This window comes from Mobula birostris, chromosome 10 (genome assembly GCF_030028105.1).
Source record: "Mobula birostris isolate sMobBir1 chromosome 10, sMobBir1.hap1, whole genome shotgun sequence".
NCBI classification, from domain to species: domain Eukaryota; kingdom Metazoa; phylum Chordata; class Chondrichthyes; order Myliobatiformes; family Myliobatidae; genus Mobula; species Mobula birostris.
The window spans coordinates 73,781,506-73,801,691 of NC_092379.1; the positions used below are offsets into that span (position 1 = coordinate 73,781,506).

General features: G+C 43.2%; 1 protein-coding gene across 2 annotated transcripts in view; it reads left to right on the forward strand.

Annotated features, from left to right (window-relative positions):
* The window catches only part of LOC140204115 (cysteinyl leukotriene receptor 1-like), a 176,819-nt gene extending 158,486 nt beyond the window's left edge, over window positions 1-18,333 (forward strand). For both annotated transcript variants that reach the window (XR_011887534.1, XR_011887533.1), the window contains 2 exons: window positions 11,072-11,188; window positions 17,706-18,333. The gene's annotated coding sequence lies outside the window, so the exon portion shown is untranslated. The remainder of the gene's footprint in view (window positions 1-11,071; window positions 11,189-17,705) is intronic.
* Window positions 18,334-20,186: the final 1,853 nt, after the last annotated feature.

Sequence of the window (20,186 nt, forward strand, 5' to 3'; positions counted from 1 at the left end):
TGAATATCCCTGAACGTTGAGCTCCCATCCCTGGTCACCCTGGAGCCATGTCTCTGTGATCCCAGCTATATCATAATCATTAATAACAATCTGCACTTTCAATTCATCCACCTTGTTACGAATGCTCCTTGCATTGACACACAAAGCCTTCAGGCGCTCTTTTTCAACTCTCTTAGCCCTTATACAATTATGCTGAAAAGTGGCACCAGCATCACCAGCATTGGGTATACCTTGTAAACTGCAACATGTTCCTTCTCACTAGTAAAATTGCACAATCATAACCTCAAAGCATGGAAACAGGCCATTTTGCCCAGAACATCCATGCTAATCAGTGGTTATTCTTTTGTATTCATCTCATTTCCCAGCACTTAGTCCATACGCCAAAGTGATGCAATTGCACTTCTAGACACTTCTTAAATACTGTCAATGACCCAGCTTCAACTATTCTCTCAAGCACTACATTCCTAATACTTACTATTCTGTGTGAACTGTGAAGTCCCCTCGTAATCTCTCTATATCTATTCTCCCTTACCTTAAATTTCTGATATGGAGAAAGGTTTCTGGCAGTCTTCCCTACCCTAGCTATACCACCCATGATTTTATACATCTCAATCACAACTCCACCTAACCTTCTTCTCCACGGTGTATAGTCCTAGCTTCCCCAGTCTCTCCTCATAAATGCACTGGCCTGTTGAATCTCCTCTAAACCCTCTCCAGGTCTATTTCATCCTTCCTATACCTTGGTGACCAGAGCTCTGCCGCAATGAGGATGTTGAAGAGAGCTATGCAATCTCACAACTACTGAATCAGCTTACAGCTATAATGTCTGCCATATCTAATCATGAATAACGGTGGATAAGTAATCAACAAAATCCCCATTTTCAGCAACAGAATTTAGAATGAGAGTATCAGAGACAAAGTGGAACAGCCATAATTGCCAAAAAATGTTACATCCTGGCTTCCTGAAGAAATTCTTGTCATCATATAAACAACTCTACAGATCATTCCTAGTGGAAGTTCCAGGTGTCAGGCACCATGAAGTGTATGAAGTTAACATAACTGGAGAGAAGATTCTTGGGAAACCTTCAAAGTAGATAAGTCACCTGGGCCAGATGGTGTACATCCCGAGTTCTGAAAGAGGTGGCTGAAGGGCTTGTGGAGGCTTTAGTAATGATCTTTCAAGAATCATTATTTTCTGGAATGTTTCCGGATGACTGGGAAATTGCAAAAGTCACTCTACTCTTCAAGAAGGGAGAGAGGCAGAAGAAAAGAAACTCTAGGCCAGTTAGTCTGAACTCAAGTGATGAGGAAGATGTCGGAGTTGATTATTAAGGATGAGGTCTCAGTGTATTTGGAGGTACATGATAAAATAGGCCGTGGTCAGCATGGTTTCCTCAGGGGAAAATCTTGCCTGATAAATCTGTTGGAATTCTTTGAAGTAGTAACGATCAGGATAGACAAAGGAGAATCGGTTGATGTTACGTACTTGGATTTCAAAAGGCCTTTGACAAGATGCCACACATGAGGTTGCTTAATAAATTAAGAGCCCATAGTATGAAAGATTCTAGTATGTATAAAGCAGTGGCTGATTGACAGAGGGCAAAGAGTGAGAATAAAGGGAGCCTTTTCTGGCTGGCTGCTGGTGACTAGTGGTGTTCTGCAGGGGTCTGTGTTGGGACTGATTCTTTTTTATGTTATATGTCAATGACTTGGATGATGGAATAGATGGCTTTGTTAAAAAGTTTGCAGATGATATGAAGATAGGTGGAGGGGCAGGTAATTTTGAGGAAGTAGAGAGGCTAGAGAAGGACTTAGATTAGGAGAATGGGCAAAGAAATGGCACATGGAATATAGTGTTGGGAAGTATGTGGCCATGCACACAGGTAGAAGAAATGAAAGGGTTGACTATTTTAATGGAGAGAAAATTACATTAGATTAGATTAGATTCAACTTTATTGTCATTGTGCTAAGTACAGATACAAAGCCAATGAAATGCACTTAACATCTGACCAGAAAGGCAAAGAATAGTGTTATATGCAAAATAACTGCGAATAAAAAAAGTGCTACAGCACACAAATATAAAAGTACTAAAACAGTACAATACGGATGCAATACTGCTTAGCGCTGTGATGAGAGGTTCAGCAGTCTCTCCATTGCAAAAGGACTTGGGAGTCCTTGTATAGGGTTCCCTAATTATTAATTTGTAGGTTGAGTCTGTGGTGAGGAAGGCAAATGCAATGTTAGCATTCATTTCAAGAAGTCTAGTATATAAAATCAAGAATGTAATGTTGAGACTTCATAAAGTACTGGTGAGGTCTCACTTGGAGTATTGTGACAGGTTTAGGCCCAACATCTTAGAAAGGATGTGCTGAAAATGGAGAAGGTTCAAAGGAGATTTGTGAAAATTATTCCAGGATTAAATGGCTTGTCATACGAGAAGCTTTTGAAGGCTCTGGGCTTGTTTTTTTGTATATTTAAGGCAGAGGCTGATAGCTTCTTGATTGGTCTGGGCCTGAGGGATATTGGGAGAAGGCAGGAGATTGGGGCTGAGAGGAAAATTGGATCAGCCTAATTCTGCTCCTATATCTATGGCCTTATTATGGTCTAATTCAATTCATTTCATGAGATAGCATCTGAGTCTCCAAAAAACATCCAAGCTTCAGAGAACCAAACTGACCTCAAACCAAGACTGAAGCCTCAGTCCAATGATACTTTGAAATGTGAATGTGGCTGTCTTTCAGGAGGGTGAACCCTCACAAAACAGCAGGCCCTGGTCGAGTACCTGGTAAGTGTGATGAGAGTCCTTGACGAGGATGGCTCGGACCCAAATTCTGGAGTATCCGAGGCTGGGATCGAGGCACATCTTAAACAGGATCGAAAAACTGAGCACAAAACAAACGCTACACAAAACTACTGTTAGCCTTACAATTGAACACTGAACTTGTGTTCTGGTGTTCCTTAAATACTCAATTCTTGGCGCCCAAAACATGATTGTCAATTAACAGGAACTTCCCAAGTCCTTAAAGAGGCCACGCCAGCTATCTGTACTCTGGAGAGTTAGACATTTAAATATCGGAAGCTGGCATGGTTGGGAGCATCTAGTAACAGGACTCCCTCCCTTATGGCTGTCTCCGGGCAGCCCTAGTTGCTTGGTGAGTTGGTGATGGTCATCATGGATGAGAGTTGGATTCAAGATGTCTCTTTCTGCCACCCAGCACCTTTCCTCCGGTCCATCTCCCTTCCAATCCACTAGGTATTGCTAAACACCTCGAACAGTACACAAGTCCAAAAGTCTTTTCACTGTGAAAACCTGTTCCCCCTCGATAAACCTCTGTGACAACGGGGCCGATGATGGTGGAGTTAAGGGGTTGGTGAAGACAGGTTTTAATTTGGAGATGTGGAAGGTTAGGTTGATATTTAGGGTCTTGGGGAGTTGCAAGGTGTAAGCCACCAGGTTTACTTTATTTCAGGAACTTAAAGGGACCCATGAACTTGGGCACCAACTTCCTAGATTCCACTCAGAGAGGCAAATCATGAGTGGACAGCCAGACCTGTTGCCCAGGCTGTAACGTGGGTCCCAGACTTCTCCTTTGGTTTGCCTTAGTATCCATACTCTGTAGAGGCCAGCAAAGTTTCTCTTGCCCTCATCCATTTCTCCTTGCAGTGTTGGACAAGATCTTCCGCCACAGTGACCTGAACCTTGACTTCTTGTTCTGGAAAGAGAGGCGGAGGATAACCAAATTAGCATGCGAATGGTGACATCGTATGTGCTGAGTGCTGTAAGGTGTTGTGGGCGATCTCTGCCCTCATCAAATGGTCACACCACTCATCTGGTCTTTCTGAGGCCAGGCATCTCGGGGTCCATTCTAAATCTTGGTTGGTCCACTCCGTCTGGCCATGGGACTGTGATTGAAACCTGGAGGAAAAGCTCGCTATTGCACTTATCAGTTTACAGAAATCCTTCCAGAAATGTGATGAGTATTGAGGACCACGATCTGAGACAATGTCCACCATGAATCTGTAGACCCTAAGGACCAGATCCAGGACAATCTTAGCCATTTCTGTCACGGAAGGCTGCTTCTCCAAGGCAATGAACTTGCAGGCTTTCGAAAACTGATCAACAACCACCGTGATGACCGACTTCCCCTTGGATGGCGGGAGACCCATGACAAAGTCCATGGAGAGGTGTGCCCAGGGTGTTTTCAGAATGGTAGGAGGTGAGAAGCCCTTGAGGTCAGTATGGGGCTCCTTTTTCCAGTTGCACACCTCACATGCCTGCACGTCCTGCCAACCTTCTGTCATCATTCCAGGCCACCAATACTTCCTCTTGATAAACTCGAGGGTCCTGGCATTCCCTGGCTGTGTAGTCATTCTTGACGAATGACCTCAATGCAGTACCTGGGCCGGATGGAACTTTGGATGAACAGCCGACCCGGAGGACCGTTCTCAGGAATCTCCCCTTGTACTTGGACCTTGTGAACAAGAACGTCAATTCCCTAATGAATTGCTGCTACGACCCTGGCTTGGGGCAAAGTTATGGTGGCTGCTGCTCCTGTTGTGGTCCATCAAACTAGTGGGACAAGGCATCAGAATTCTAGTTCTTGGACCCAAGTCGATAGGTCAGGATGAAATTAAGCTGGTTAAAAAACAAAGACCACCTCGTCTACCTGGAATTCAGCCTCTTGGCCTCCTGAATATAGGCTCGGTTCTTATGGTCAGTGCAGATGATAAAAGGGTTCTTGGCCCCCTCCAGCCAGTGACACCATTCCTTCAAAGCTAACTTAACTGCAAGAAGTTCATGATTCCCGATGTCATAGTTCCTCTCTGCCGGGGATATCCACCTGGAGAAGAATGCACACGCGTTCAGTTTACTGTTCGAATGTGATCGTTGAGTCCGATATCTGAAGCCTCCACTTCCACGATGAGGGGAGGCTCTGGGTTAAGAGGAACCAGGATGGGAGCTGTAGTAAACTGCTGTTTAAGCTCTGCAAAAGCAGCCGCAGCTTCAGTAGTCCAGACAAAAGGGCTTGCGGATTTCTTAGTTAAGGCTGTCAGTGGAACCGCCATTGAGCTGAAGTTCCTCATGAACTTCTGGTAGAAGTTAGCAAACCCCAGAACTTGTTTGATATTAGATGGTGGTGGTCAGTCTCTGACTGCCTGGGTTTTGCTAGGGTCCATCTCGAGATTACCATTAGAGATGACAAAACCCAAAAATGAAACAGTTATCACGTGAAACTCAGACTTCTCTGATTTGGTGTAAAGTCCATGGTCTAGTAGTTTCTTTACAATGTCCCTGATATGAGCAACGTATTCCTCCATGGACTTTGAGAAGATTAAGATATCATCCAAGTCCAGAAAGTCATACTTCTGGAGAGTGTCTTTGAGCATGTGTTTTATTAAGGCTTGGAAAATGGCTGGGGCATTCGCAAAGCTGAAGGGCATAACCTGGTATTCTTAGTGCCCTGCCAGTGTATTGAATGCCATCTTCCACTCATTTCCCTCCCTGGTACAGAGCAGATTGTAGACACACTGGAGGTCTAATTTTGTAAATGTCCATGCTCTTGGAGCATCTCAAAAACCTTATTCCTAAGAGGAAAGGAGTTGAGATTCTATGTGGTTTAATCCCCTGTAATCAATACACGGCTGCAGGCTTCCATCTTTCTTTTGTACGAAGAAGAAACTTGCATCAGCGGGCAAGTTAGAAGGCTGATTGATGCCTGTGGTAAGAGCTTCCGTTATCTACTCCTCCACAGTGCTTCTCTCTGGCCCTGAGAGCACGTACAAATGATCCCACGGAGGACAAGTAGCAGGCAGCATGTCTGTGGCACAGTCGTTGGGTCAGTGTAGTGGAAAAATCGAGGCCTTTCCTTTGCTGAAGATCTCCTCTAAGTCCTTGTAAACAGAGGGGATTTCAACCAGTTTGGGCATTGCTATCTTCTCTAGACTTCCTTTGAGGATGACTCCTGAGACTTCTTTGGTGATGGGGTGATTCAACTGGCTTCAGAGTCCTCTCTCTGAGCGCACAAAGTTCATCCGTGGAAACAGGAGCCAAATCAGGGTCCAACTTCCCATCTGTTTTGACAGGAATCAACTGTGAGGTGTTACAGAGGGTTCTTGCATTCCCTGGAATAGGCTTCAAGGATCGGCTTAAAGGAGTCTTTCACTTCCTTGAGACCTGGCGGCTAGTTCCCTTCAGCTTAACGGCAGGTATCTCAGACTGCTCGGGCATCTTCTTGGTCTTCTCCTGAGCTAGAAGTTCCCTCTCTCTAGTTCCTGTGGGATTCTCACAAGATGGTGTCGGGACTTGAACTATCCTGTTGGCCAAAATTGGCTTGTAAGCTCGAGGACTGTATTAGGACTCCAGAAGGTCTCGGGTTCCCTTGCAGGGAAGCTTGCCCCCTTAGAGGGCATTAGTCACTAGAGAGTCTGGGTGTTGGAACACCATACTGTAAACAAAGCATCTTACAAGAACTGAACCAAGCAATGATTCTCCCTGCTCTTCAGTCCATGGATGGCTTATGCTGGGACAGCCAAGGATTCCTGAGAATCAGGAGAATGTGGACCGTCAATATTGTAGAAACTAATGTCTTTCGCTTGATCTTTTAGACTCATCTGCAATTCCAGTCTTCTGCTGGATCTGCCTGGAACCTACCAATCAGCTGTCCAAGGCAGTTGTGGGCAAGGACTGGCTCAATTTCTAAATCCAGAAAATTACCCACTGCCCCCGAGTCCATAAGGTCCTTCACTTGCCTCAAATTCTTCCCCCAGGTGAACTCTGCCTTCAGCACAAAACTAGAATCTGTGGGATTGGGCGTAGTGGCCCCTACTATCACAGACCTCCCAACACTGAATGGTCTTAGCAGTTCCCCAGGTGGCTGTAGGTTCAGATATTTGGCCTACAGATGACCCGCTTCCCAACAGGAAATGCAGCAACCATGACTCAGACATCAGGACCTCTCATCGGTGGAGAGCCTAGTGCAACCGACCTGCATGGGCTTGACTGGATCTTGTGCAGGTGACGGGCGGGTCATGGCCCGCGGTTGCAGAGTGGAACTGCGACTTGTAGGGACTGGGCTCAGACCAGCTCACCTCGATCTTCTGAAGTGGCCCCACTTTTGTTCTGCCAGATGATTATCAAGACAGATGGACTGGTCGATGAGAACTTCTAAGTTCTCTTATGGCTCTTCTTTCAGTTTGTCTTGGAGTCCATAGTGGTATACCGTGGCCAAAGCCTCCTGCTTCAACCACCCACTTGAACCAAGGTCCAGAATTTGATCATGTCATCAGCCGCTGACCGTCCCCCCAATCGAATCTTCATCAGGCTGTCTGAGGCTCGGTTGGCTCTGGTGGGGTGATGAAACACCTCCCTCATGGCAGCCATGAGCTCCTCCGAATCCACGCAGATCTCTGACCTACATTCCCAATGCACTGTGGCCTGGGCCAGGGGTCTTCCAGTCAGGAGAGAGATAATGAAGACCACTTTTCCATGCTCCAAAGAGAAATGGGATGGTTGAAGTTCAAATACTATTGAGCATTGAATGAGGAAGCCACGGCAAGAGCCCGGGTTACCGTTGAACCTCTCTGGGGTGGGACCGACTGGCTCTGTTGAGCGACTCTGCCTTCCTCCTTGCAAAAGTTGAGAATGGCTACCTGGAGGGTCATGGATCTCCAGGCTCTGTCTAGAAATATCTTCAACGTGGCTGGTCACAATGATACCCCGTTGGGTCCATGTTGGCTCAATCGTACTGTGATGAGAGCCCTTGATGAGGATGGCTTGGACCCAAATGCTGGAGTCTGAGGCTGGGATTGAGACATGGTCTCAAACGGGATTGAGAAACTGAGCACAAAACAATCGCTAGATGAAATCACTGGTAGGCTTACAAGTGAGCACTGAACTTTTGTTCGGGGGAGGGGGAACGTCGACTCAGACCATGAGAGGGCTGTGTCAGACATTTTCATGCCTTACAAGGCGCAGATTGGAAGTCTGTGTGGGCGCCACTCCTCGCACAGACTAGAGCAATGTGTGATTAAGTGCCTTGCTCAAGGACACAAACACGCTGCCACAGCTGAACTAGTGATTCAAATCCCTAGATGAACGCCTTAACCACTTGGCCACGTTTGTTCACGTATTCCTTAAATACTCAGTTCTTTGGGCCCAAAACATGGTTATCAATTAATGGGAACTCGCCAAGCCCTTAAAGAGGCTGTACCAGCTATTCGTACTCCGGAGAGTTAGAGCATTTAAATTTCAGAAGCTGCAGAGGTTGGGAGCATCTTGTAACAGTAAGGCTCTGAAAACTTACGCCAACCAACTGGCAGGAGTATTCAAAGAAATTTTCAACCTCTCACTGCTATGGTTGGAAGTTCCCACCTGCTTCAAAAGGGCAACAATTATACCACTGCCCAAGAAGAATAGTGTGAACTGCCTTAATGACTATCATTCACATCTATAGTGATGCAATGCTTTGAGAGGTTGATCATGGCTAGAATCAACTCCTCCCTCTGCTAGGACCTGGACCCACTGCATCACCACAATAGGTCTACAGCAGAAGCAATCCTAATGGCTCTTCACATGGCCTTAGATTGCCTGGACAATATAAACACCTATGTCAGGATGTTGTTCATTGACTATAGCTCAACGTTTAACACCATCATTCCCACAGTCCTGATCAAAAAGCTTAAGAACCTGGGGACTCTGTACCTCCCTCTGCAATTGAATCCTTGACTTCCGAACCAGAAGACCACAATCTGTGCAGATTGGTGATATCATCTCCTCCTTGCTGATGATCCACACTGGTGCACCTCAGGGATATGTGCTTAGCCCACTGCTCTACTCTCCCCATGAGTGTGTGGCTAGGCACAGTTCAAATGCCTTCTATAAATTTACTGATGAATCAACTATTATTGGTTGAATCTGAGATGGAGATGAGGGTGTACAGGAGTGAGATATACCAGCTAGTTGGGTGGTGTCGCAGTAACAACCTTGCACTCAATGTCAGTAAGACGAAAGAGCTGGTTGTAGACTTCAGAAAGGGTAAGATGAGGGAACATATACCTATCCTCACAAAGGGATCAGAAGTGGAGAGAGTGAGCAGTTTCAAGTTCCTTGGTGTCAAGATCTCTGAGGTCCTAACCTGATCCCAACATATCGATGCAGCTATATAAAAAAATGGCAGGACAGCGGCTATATTTCATTACACATTTGAGGAGGTTTGGTTTCTCAGATGAAACACTCAAACTTTTACAGTTTACCGTAGAGAGTCTTCTGACAGGCTGCATCACTGTCTGGTATGTGGGGGGGGGGGGGGGGAGGCTACTGCCCAGGACCCAAAAGAGCTACAAAAAGTTGTAAAATCAGCCAACTCCATCTTGGGTACTAGCTTCCGTAGTATCGAAGACATCTTCAAGGAGCGGTGTCCCAGAAAGATTGCATCTATTATTAAGGACCCCCAACACCCAGGACATGCCCTCTTCTCATGGTTACTGTCAGGTAGGAGGTACAGAAGCCTGTAGGCACACACTCAACAATTCAGAAAATGTTCTTCCCCTCTGCCATCCGATTTCTAAATGGACGTTGAACCAATGAACTCTACTTCACTACTTCTATTATTTCTGTTTTTGAGCTATTTTTAACTTAACTGGTTAATATACATATATACTTCTGTAATTTATTTTCTATATTTATCATGTATTGCATTGTCCTGCAACCACTAAGTTAACAAATTTCACAACATATGCCGATGATATTAATCCTGATTCTGAATTCACATCCAAGGCCAATTCCAGAGGTCCCTATGTAAAAGCCAAGGTCCAGAAAAGGCAAGTTAAATTAATAGCTAGCTATGTAAGTATGTACTTGAAGAGTGCTATAAGTTAGTTTAATTTTTTGGCAGTAGTTGTAAGTTTAGAAGGGAGTAAGAAGATGGAATGTCTGTAAAGTCAAATGCCAACCAAGAGGAAAAGGCAATTATTTACATGATATAACAACATTCCTTAATTTGTCTTGTATTTAAACATAAAATATGATTTACACATATAGGGATATGTGTGGAATTATGATATTATATACTTTCAGTTCAATTTTTTTAAAAACTCAGTTGACCAAGTCTATTCAGCAAATGTCCTGATTTATATTCACCTGGATGTACGTTCAGTGGCTCCTTTATAAGGTACATCTGTATGCTTGCTCTTTAACGCAAGTATCTAATCAACCAATTATGTAGCAGCAACTCAATGCATAAAAGTATACTGACATGGCCAAGAGGTTCAGTTGTTCAAAGCAACCATCAGAATGAGTAAGAAATATGATCTAAGTGACTTTGACTGTGGAATGATTGTTAGTGTCAAATGCAGTAGTTTGAGTTTCTCAGAAACGGCTGATCTCCTGGGATTTTCACATACAATAGTCCCAAGAGTTTATAGAGAATGGTGCAAAAAAAACCAAAAAAAAAATCCTGTGAGCAGCAGTTCTGAGAACAAAAATGAGAGAGGTCAGAGGAGAATGGTCAGATTAGTTCAAGCTGACAGGAAAGTTAGAATAACTCAGATAACCACGTATTACAACAGTGGTGTGCAGAAGAGCATCTCTGAATGCACAACACATTGAACCTTGAAATAGTTGGGCTACAGCAGCAGAGGACTATGAGCGTCCACTTAGTGGCCACTTTATTAGGTACGGGAGTGTATGCCAAGTGATAGTCAATTTATATTGCATTAATAGAATTATTAAGAAACTGAAAGTGGGACTCTTTCAATTAGGGTGCAACAAATTAAAACACAATTTTATATGTCCAAATACATTTTGGAGGTTTAAGAGTGTTAATGAAATAAGCAATTCAAGAGTCATTTCTTAGGCTTCACTATTGAGAATTCAGTCATTAAAACTCAGTTGCCTGGTTAGTTTCAATCTTCCTATTTGATGGAATGGTAAGGCATCATTTAAATCACTTTTTTAAATCAAGATTAGGGTAGTAAAGACATGTGAATGTCCTCTAGTAAAATCCCTGAAAACTTTAGCTCCAGTAGGATATCTAATATCAGTTAATACATACAGTGCCTTTGTATCTTTCAGGTCAAAACAGAGTTACATATTATGCTGCTATGAAGATTGCAATGATGAAGATGTGACATTTGATACGTGGTGAATGGGAAATCCGAGGATTCTGGCTACTGCGGTACCTAAATTAAAGTGTGGTGACGTTTTCAACTTGCTTTAACTTAGAATGAGCTATAACGACTGCAGCTTCACCCAATTCTATTGTTTAGAGTCTTAGGTACTCAGTGTAATTAAGCCCTTTGGCCCAATACAACACCAAAACTGTGCTGCCGCAGAGCTAGTCTTATCTGCCCTTATTTGGCCTACAGTCATTTAAGCTCTCCTTTTATGTACTTATAGCTATTAAATGTTCTTTGCCTCATCCATTATTTCTGGCAGCTCTTATGCTGCCTTTATTCAAAGTGCATTGCTGTGTCATTCCTTAAAGAAAACAGAACCTAGAAACTGACTAATAAGGAAAGCTTATACCATAATGCAACTTGAATTTAATGCAATTGCATCAACTACTTCTCCATACTTTGTGGATCTTACTGTACAGGGAGTTGAGTAGAAAGTACATGCACATATAATTAGAAGAAATTTATTGACCATGGTGTGCTTTGGGATATCATGAAAGTGCAATACTCTAAGTGTTAAGTTACTTCTTGAACAGAAACAGGAACTGATTTAATGGTTGAAGTAACAATAGTGAACAAGAACACTTGACAGAAGCATATTGAACAATGATTGTTACAATTATTCTATATGGATGTGAATAAGAAAAGGGTGAGGCTAATCAGAGACTGAAAAGGATACCTAGTAATGGTGCAGAGGGCATTGTAAGTGATATTTTACGCAAGTCTTTACCAGTGAAGATGCTGCTTGAGTGTCAGCAAATAAAGATAAAGGAACATTCCTAGAGAGGTCAAACAATATTTTTTTTAAAAAAAGGGTATCAAAAGGAATAAATACACCTAAAGTAGGTAAGCCATCTGGTACAAAAAACTTTTCATCATAAGTTGCTGAGGAAACCAAGGTAGGAAATTGCAGAGACACTGGTTTTAATCAACCAGGCTTTCAGATTCAGGGATGAAGCAAGACAATTACAAATGCTACATCCTTGTTTAATAGAATAGTGCAGAGATAAATAGAGTAATGACAGACCAGTAAGCCAAGAAAGTGTCATAAAAAAAAAACACAAAACTGAAGGCCACAGGCTTGGGAGAAGGATTTTAATGTGGTGGAATGAAGACTAATTGTCACACAGAAGAAAGTTTGTCATTTTCAAACAAGGACATTCAATTTAATGGAGTGCCCCAAGGATCAAGTCTGGATCATAATTCCTGATATTTTTAGATATATTTATGGATGAGAATAAGACTGGTCCCTGAGTGGAAGTGCGCAAATGCTAGACACTAATTGCAACAATAATAAGGCAGGGACTAGGGTGAGTCGATTGGAGAAACTGTTATTGAGTTCACATGTGCGAGTCATTTAAAGTCTATAGTTCAGGACCAACGTGTTCTTTTGAGGAAGACAATTATTGAAGATTTCAGGAACCTTGGATGATGAGGAATGTTGTAAACTTCAAAAAGAAAAAGGAAGATTGTGCAAGATGTAGGGAGCTGAAATTAGACAGGGACCTTGAAACACATAAAGGAAGCAGGAAAGAACTACAGGCCGTGAAATATCCTTGGTCAGTTCGCTAACAAAGAATCCTAATGTATTTATACATACATTAAAAAGCAAAGGATACATAGGAAGGGGGCAAGACCACCTAAAGACAAAGAAGGGAAGCTAAGACTAAAGCTAGAGGAAGTAGGCAATGCAATGGTTTGCATTGGTATTCACCAAAGAGAATGGTAAGACCAAGGAGGAGATGATATTGGGCATGTTGATGTCAAGGAGCTCTTGAAGTACATTAAGTACACAGGGCGTGATGGAATTCAACCCTGGAAGTCCTTTGTGCCCAGACAGAGATCTTCATATCCTTTTTAACCAGAGGTGAGGTACCAGTGGACTGGAGAATTGTCAAGGTTCTCCTTTGTTTGAGAAAGGAAACAAAGGAAATTAGATGGTGTTACATCCATGGTAGGGAAATTATTTAAGAAGAAGATTCTTGGGGATTGGATTTACTTATAACAGGAGAAGCATACACTTATTAGGGATAGTCAATATGAACCTTTGTGGGGTAAGACATGTCTTACAAACTTGGCTGAGATTTTTCAGGAGGAGGGAGGGAAGGACAATGGATGTTATATACATAGACTGCTAATTTACAAGATGAGGGACGTACATTTAAAACTGAGGTGAGGTGTAACAATTTCAATAAGGTCCTTCATGGTTGTTTGATCCAGAGACTAAGGCACATGTAATCTATTGAAACTTGTCAGATTGGATTCAAAATTGGCCTGACCAATGAAGGCAGTGTAGTGATGGAGCATAGTCATTGTAATTGGAGGTCAGTAAGCAGTGATCATCTACAGGAAGAAGTTACTGCACAGTGGTATGTTTCAACTTTTTATTACCTATAGTGAGGATTTCGAGCAGGGGGCAAAATGCAAGTTTCCAAGTTATTCCAAGTTTACCTGTGACAACAAAATTGGTGGGAAGGCAAACAGTAATTAGGATCTTCAACAGGAACATAGATTTGACAAATCTGTTTTTAAATGGGCAACTGCAAGAACATGCACTTTGTTAGGAGGAATCAGAGGATCTGAATGGAGACAAATGAAAGGGATCTACGTGTTCTTGCATAAACGTAGAAACATAGAAAACCTACAGCGCAATATAGGTCCTTCAGCCCACAAAATTGTGCTGAACATGTCCCTACCTTCGAAATTACTAGGCTTACCCATAGCCCTCTATTTTTCTAAGCTCCATGTATCTATCCAAAAGTCTCTTAAAAGACCCTATCATATCCACCTCCACCACCGTTGCCGGCAGCCCATTCCACGCACTCACCACTTTCTGTGTAAAAAAACTTACCCCTGACATCTCCTCTGTACCTTCTACACAGCACCTTAAACCTGTGTCCTCTTGTGGCAACCATTTCAGCCCTGGGAAAAAGCCTCTGACTATCCACACGATCAATGCCTCTTATCATAAAGAAAAATAAAACATAAAGAAAGTTTCTCTGCAAGTACAGGAGTGATTAAGGACACTAATGTCATGCTGGTCTCTCTTACAAGGGGTAGGGATTTATTATTATTCTGCAGCATGAGAATGGAGTACTGTGTCTAGAATTGATACTTTCATTTAAGAAAGAATGTATCAGCATTGAAGGCAGTCCACAAAAGATTCACTAGATTAACCGCTGTGAAGATAAGATTGTCCTAATAAAAAGTTATTCTTTGTAGTTTAGAAGAAACAGGTGGGATCCAAAGAGCAGGTGACAGGGTAGATGTTGAGGTTTTTCCACTAGGGGAGAGTATAAAATGAGGGAATAAATTTACAAGATAAGGGGCACTCATCTAAAACTGAGGTGTAGCAATTTCTTCTTGCAGAGTTCTCTATATTGGATGATTGTGGAAGCTATATCACGAGGGTTATGTACACAAGAGGGAGATATATATTTTTCAAAGACAGGGAATTCAGGGCTATGGGGGACCTGCACCAAAAGGGACTGAGGCTCTGTGCAGATCAACTTCAATTTGTATTGAAAGGTTGGACAGACTCGAGGAGCTAATTGGTCTTCTCCTGGTTCTATTGAGTACTTTTGTTTATCTTCACTGGTGGGAAAGTTTCTGAAGCAATCCTCAAGGACAGTGCCAGCGATCACTTCAACAAGTGTAACTTGAGACAAAACCAATACGCATTACTAAAGGGAAATGAAGGCAGTCAGTGGCTAAATTGTGGTTGAAGTGGCTTCTATCAGCTTCCAAAAGCCATTGATACATGCCATATCATCAGGATTTTAGCTATATTGGCTAGCTACACAGGATGTAAAAACATGAAGAGAAAATTAGCTAAATAAGTTTCACACTCTGCTGATTATAGGAAGCTCATTGTGAATAAAAGAAATTGTACAGTGGAGTTCTCTGGTGGTAAGTTCCAATACAACCTCTTTTCTTAATATATACTAATGGCTTTGTTGTCCAGTGTGTTCAGTCAGCAGAAGAGACATAACTTGCAAAGTAAGCTGAGAAATGTGGACAAACTGCAGGAATGGACAGACAGATGGCAGATAAAATTGAATGGTGTAAATTATTATTATTTGGCAAGATTGAAAGTTTCACAGCATCTTATTTAGCATCAGGAGTGCTATTTAAAGGGCCACAATCACTTTTCATGTAAGTGTCTGTGTGCTATACATGAGTTTTGAGGTAATCAGAGATGACAGGAAATATCCATCTATTAGAGTTTTGACGGACCCATGATGTTATTTTTCCAGTTATAATCTCTTTGACCTTAACAGTGGACTTTGTAGGAGTCACAGAGATGTTGTTGTAAGTGCGGAAAATTGGCTTCACTTGTCACCAAAGTAAGAGGAAGGAATCTGGCCCATTTATTACCTCAAGTCTATAAGAAGCTATTCATCCATGTCAGGCCCTCTGAGGGGCAAGGTATTTGGTAACCAAGTTCTTTCAAAACAGCGGAAACATCTGCAGAAGGAACACCAGCCAGCATCTGGACAGCTCTGCCTGCTGACGTGACATTCTGAAACCCATAGCCTCAGTATCATTCTAGCTCACTGTAGTTTGCAGCTTTGATTCACCATCAAAATCAAATATAACAACAACATAGAAACGTGACTCACCATGTCTGTGCTATGTTGCTGGCCAGTGGAAAGTGGCCAGTGGGTGAGTGGGCCAGTGAAGGAGTGGAGCTTTGAGGCTTTGACTTGAGAGATTCTGGTAGTTTTGGCAGTTGGACTGTGCAATCAAGTCAATCAAGATTTGAATAGCTCAGCAGAAAGCCGTTGATTAGACAATCAAGATTTGACTAGCTCAGACTCAGCAGAAAGCAGCTGATTGGGCAATCGGGGTCAGGTGACCAAGCAGTTTGAAAAGCTCAAACAAATAAATAGAGGGTAGCTCAAGCGGAGCGGCCAGTGACTGAGTGGGCCAGTGAAGGAGTGGAGCTTTGATGCTTTGACTCGAGAGATTCTGGCAGTTTTGGCAGTTGGACTGTGCAATCAAATCAATCAAGATTTGAATAAAGGGGAGGGTTAACGCAATCAAGATGATTGTACTGCCACAATTTCTTCATCTTTTCCAGTCAATTCCATGTTTTATTCCTCTGTCATGTTTTAAGCGATTGGATTCAATTATTATACCCTTCATTTGGAATTATAAAGCCATTAGAATTACTAAAAAACACTTGTCAAAGCCCAAGGAAGCAGGTGGTTTTCCCTACTGAACGTTAAAATGTATCACAGGGGTGCTCACCTATCCATTCTTGCATGGTGGAAAAAAGGCCCACCCTCTACCTCAGACTCATGCCCAGCATGATTAATCAGAGCGAATGCTTTGTAAGAAGACTTCCTCACCAGCTCTCTTTAATAGCCCCACTGCAGTTAATAAGTCACATTTTAGTAACAGCTTCGTGGTTGGCAGCACTGTAAGGATTTGGAAGCAGATTCAACTACACATGAAGGCCCCAAAAACTTATATTGACACTCCGATTTGTGACAATCATTCCTTTTTGCCTGGCCTGAATGATACTGTTTTCCCTACCTGGAAACAGAGAGGCATCTGTAGTGTAGGTGACCTATATATTAATGGAAACTTTGCCTCATTTGCGCAGTTACAAGCAGTTTATGATATCCCTGCATCTAGTTGTTTTTTAGATATTTAAAAATTCGGGATTATGTTAGGAAATATATACCTAACTTCGAAGTTTTAGACAAACATGAGTCCCTGGAGGCAATAAATAAATTTGATCCTGTTACTCCAAGTGCGGTATCCTATTGTTATCAGATCCTACATAATGGAGCTCGGGTGAATACTGCAGGTTTTAAACAGGCATGGGTGGATGAACTGGGTATAGAACTGACAGAGGAGGTCTGGGGTGAGTGTTTAAAGAGTATACATCATTGTCCAGTCAACGTCAGACACAGATTTATACAGTTTAAAACGATACATAGACTCCATTATTCCAAAGAAAAGTTGCACAGTTTCTACCCTGATGTTTCATTGGTTTATAATAGATGTAAATCTGTGAACAGTAATTTGTCACATTCATTCTGGTCATGTTGTAAGCTTTATGCATACTGGAAAAGTATTTTTCACTGTTTCTCTGAGGCTTTTGGGAAGCGGTGGGAACCAGACCCACTCATAGCCATCCTTGGAGCAACAAGCTCCCTATCTTCAGCCAATATGTATGAAAAAATGGCTGTATTGTTTGGAATGGTGATTGCTAAGAAGTTAATCCTGCAAATGTGGAAAATGGACTCTGTGCCTATGTACGATCTATGGCTGAGAGAACTGGCAAATACTTCATATTTGGAGAGACTGAGACTATATAATGAGGACAGAGGGGATATCTCTGAAAGGATATGGGGCCCTGTATTGGACTTTCTCACGGGGTGAGGACTGAGGTTTTTTGGTGCGGTGCACCTCTGCTGTGTGTGTTTACTTTTGCCTTTATATCGGAGGGAGGAGAAGATAGCGGCGCAACGCAGCGCGCACGGCCTCTCCAGTGAAATGATATCATATTTGTTTAATAGGGGCCGTGTATAATCCTGATTTGATGGAAATGGATGTGAGAAGCACGGAGGAACATCTGGAGAAACTTCTAAAATGTCCAGTTCGCTACCGCTGCTACTGTGCGATCGAGAATCTCCGGAGGGAAGGCCCAAAATCCTCATCTTTGCCTGTTGCTGGCGGCCGGGACTGGGGTTGAAGAGCTCGGCAGAGATGGTGCTCGGTGTCAGAGGACTGGTCAGAGGCTCGAAGTTTTCTGACGGACTGAGAGTCGGACTGTGGTTGGGTGCTTCCAGGATGCTGCATCGGCAAGTTTGGGGCACTGGAAGCTCATGGCAGGGAGAGTTTCATCTTTCAACCGTCTGCATGAGATTTTGGGACTTTCAAGAGACTTTGAGACTTTTTTTTACCGTGCCCATGATCTGTTCTTCTATCAAATTACAGTATTGCTTGCACTGTTGTAACTATATGTTATAATTATGTGGTTTTTGTCAGTTTTTCAGTCTTGTTCTGTCTTCTGTTTCTGTGATATCACACTGGAGGAACATTGTATCATTTCTTAATGCATGCATTACTAAATGACAATAAAAGAGGACTGCGTGTCCTCATAATCTAATCTAATCTAATAATCTAATATTTTTCTCCCTTTTGCTGCTCAATATTTAATTTGATTTTGTTATGGTTGTGGTTTTTGTGGAAGTGCTGTATTTTTTTTGTTTCTGTTTGTTTGATTGCAATAAATAAAACAAATTTTAAAAAAAGATTTGAATAGCTCAGCAGAAAGCAGTTGATTAGACAATTAAGATTTGAATAGCTCAGACTCAGCAGGAAGCAGCTGATTGGGAAATCGAGGTCAGGTGACCAGCAGTTTGAAAAGCACAAACAAATAAATAGAGGGGTAGCTCAAGCGGAGTGGCCAGTGAGTGAGCGGGCCAGTGAAGGAGTGGTGCTTTAAGGTTTCGACAAGAAGAGGCAGAGGACGAGCTTGCTCCCAGTTAGGCTTTACAATGCCTCCTGAGATGGTGATGTACCTCTCATGTGAGATGTGGCAGTCTTGGGGGAACGCCCCTCTCCCGCAGAGTCACATCTGCCAGAAGTGCATGTGGCTGGGTGATATGGAAGACTGTGTAAGGAATCTGGAGCAGCAGCTGGATGACCTTCGACTCACAAGGGAAAATGAGGCAGTCGTAGATGAGAACTACAGGGAGGTAGTCACACCTAGGGTGCCGGAAGCAGGTCGTGGGGTGACAGTCAGAGGGGGGAAAGCGAAAGTGAGTAGACAGGTGGTGCAGATCACCCCTGTAGCCATTCCACTAAACAATAAGTATACCTTCCTGGATACTGTTGGCGGGGACGACCGACCAGGTGTGAGCCACGGTGGTAGGGCCTCTGGCACTGAGTCTGACCCTGTGGTGCAGAAGGGTAGAATGGAGAAGAGGAGAGCTGTCATCGTTGGAGACTCTATAGTCAGGGGAGCAGACAGGAGATTTTGTGGATGTGAGAAGGACACCTGCATGGTTTGTTGCCTCCCGGGTGCCAGGGTCCGGGATGTCTCTGACCGGGTGCACGACATCCTGGTACGAGAGGGAAAACAACCAGAAGTCGTGATACATGTTGGGACCAACGACATAGGCAGGAAGAGGGATGAGGTCCTGAAGTGTGAGTTTTGGGAACTAGGCAGAAGACTAAAGAACAGGACCTCAAGGGTGGCGTTCTCAGGATTGCTGCCAGTGCTACGTGACAGTGATGGTAAGAATTGGAGGAGATGGCAGTTGAATGCCTGGCTGAGGAGTTGGTGCAGGGGGCAGGGTTTTAGATTTTTCGATCATTGGGATCTCTTCTGGGGAAGGTGGGACCTGTACAGATTGGATGGGTTGCACCTGAACTCGAGGGGGAGCAATATCCTTGCAGGTAGGTTTGCTAGCATGGTTCGGGAGGGTTTAAACTAATGTGAAAAGGGGATGGGACCCAGAGCGATAGAACAGCAAAAGAAGTGCACAGAGTAAAGCCAGATCTAACATATAGAGAGGATTTGAGGAAAGAGGAGCAGAATAAACGGTGTAAAGACAGTAAGGTAGAAGGGCTAAAGTGTACTTCAATGCAAGAAGCATCAGGAACAAAGGTGATGAACTGAGAGCTTGGATACATACATGAAATTATGATGTAGTGGCCATTACAGAGACTTGGCTGGCACCAGGGCAGGAATGGATTCTCAATATTCCTGGATTTCAGTGCTTTAAAAGGGATACAGAGGGGGGAAAATGGGGAGGAGGGGTGACATTACTGGTCAGGGATACTGTTACAGCTACAGATAGGGTGGGTAATGTAGCAGGATCCTCTTTTGAGTCAATATGGGTGGAAGCCAGGAACAGGAAGGGAGCAGTTACTCTTTTGGGAGTATTCTGTAGGCCCCCTGGTAGCAGCAGAGATACAGAGGAGCAGATTGGGAGGCAGATTTTGGAAAGGTGCAAAAATAACAGGGTTGTTATCTTGGGTGACTTTGA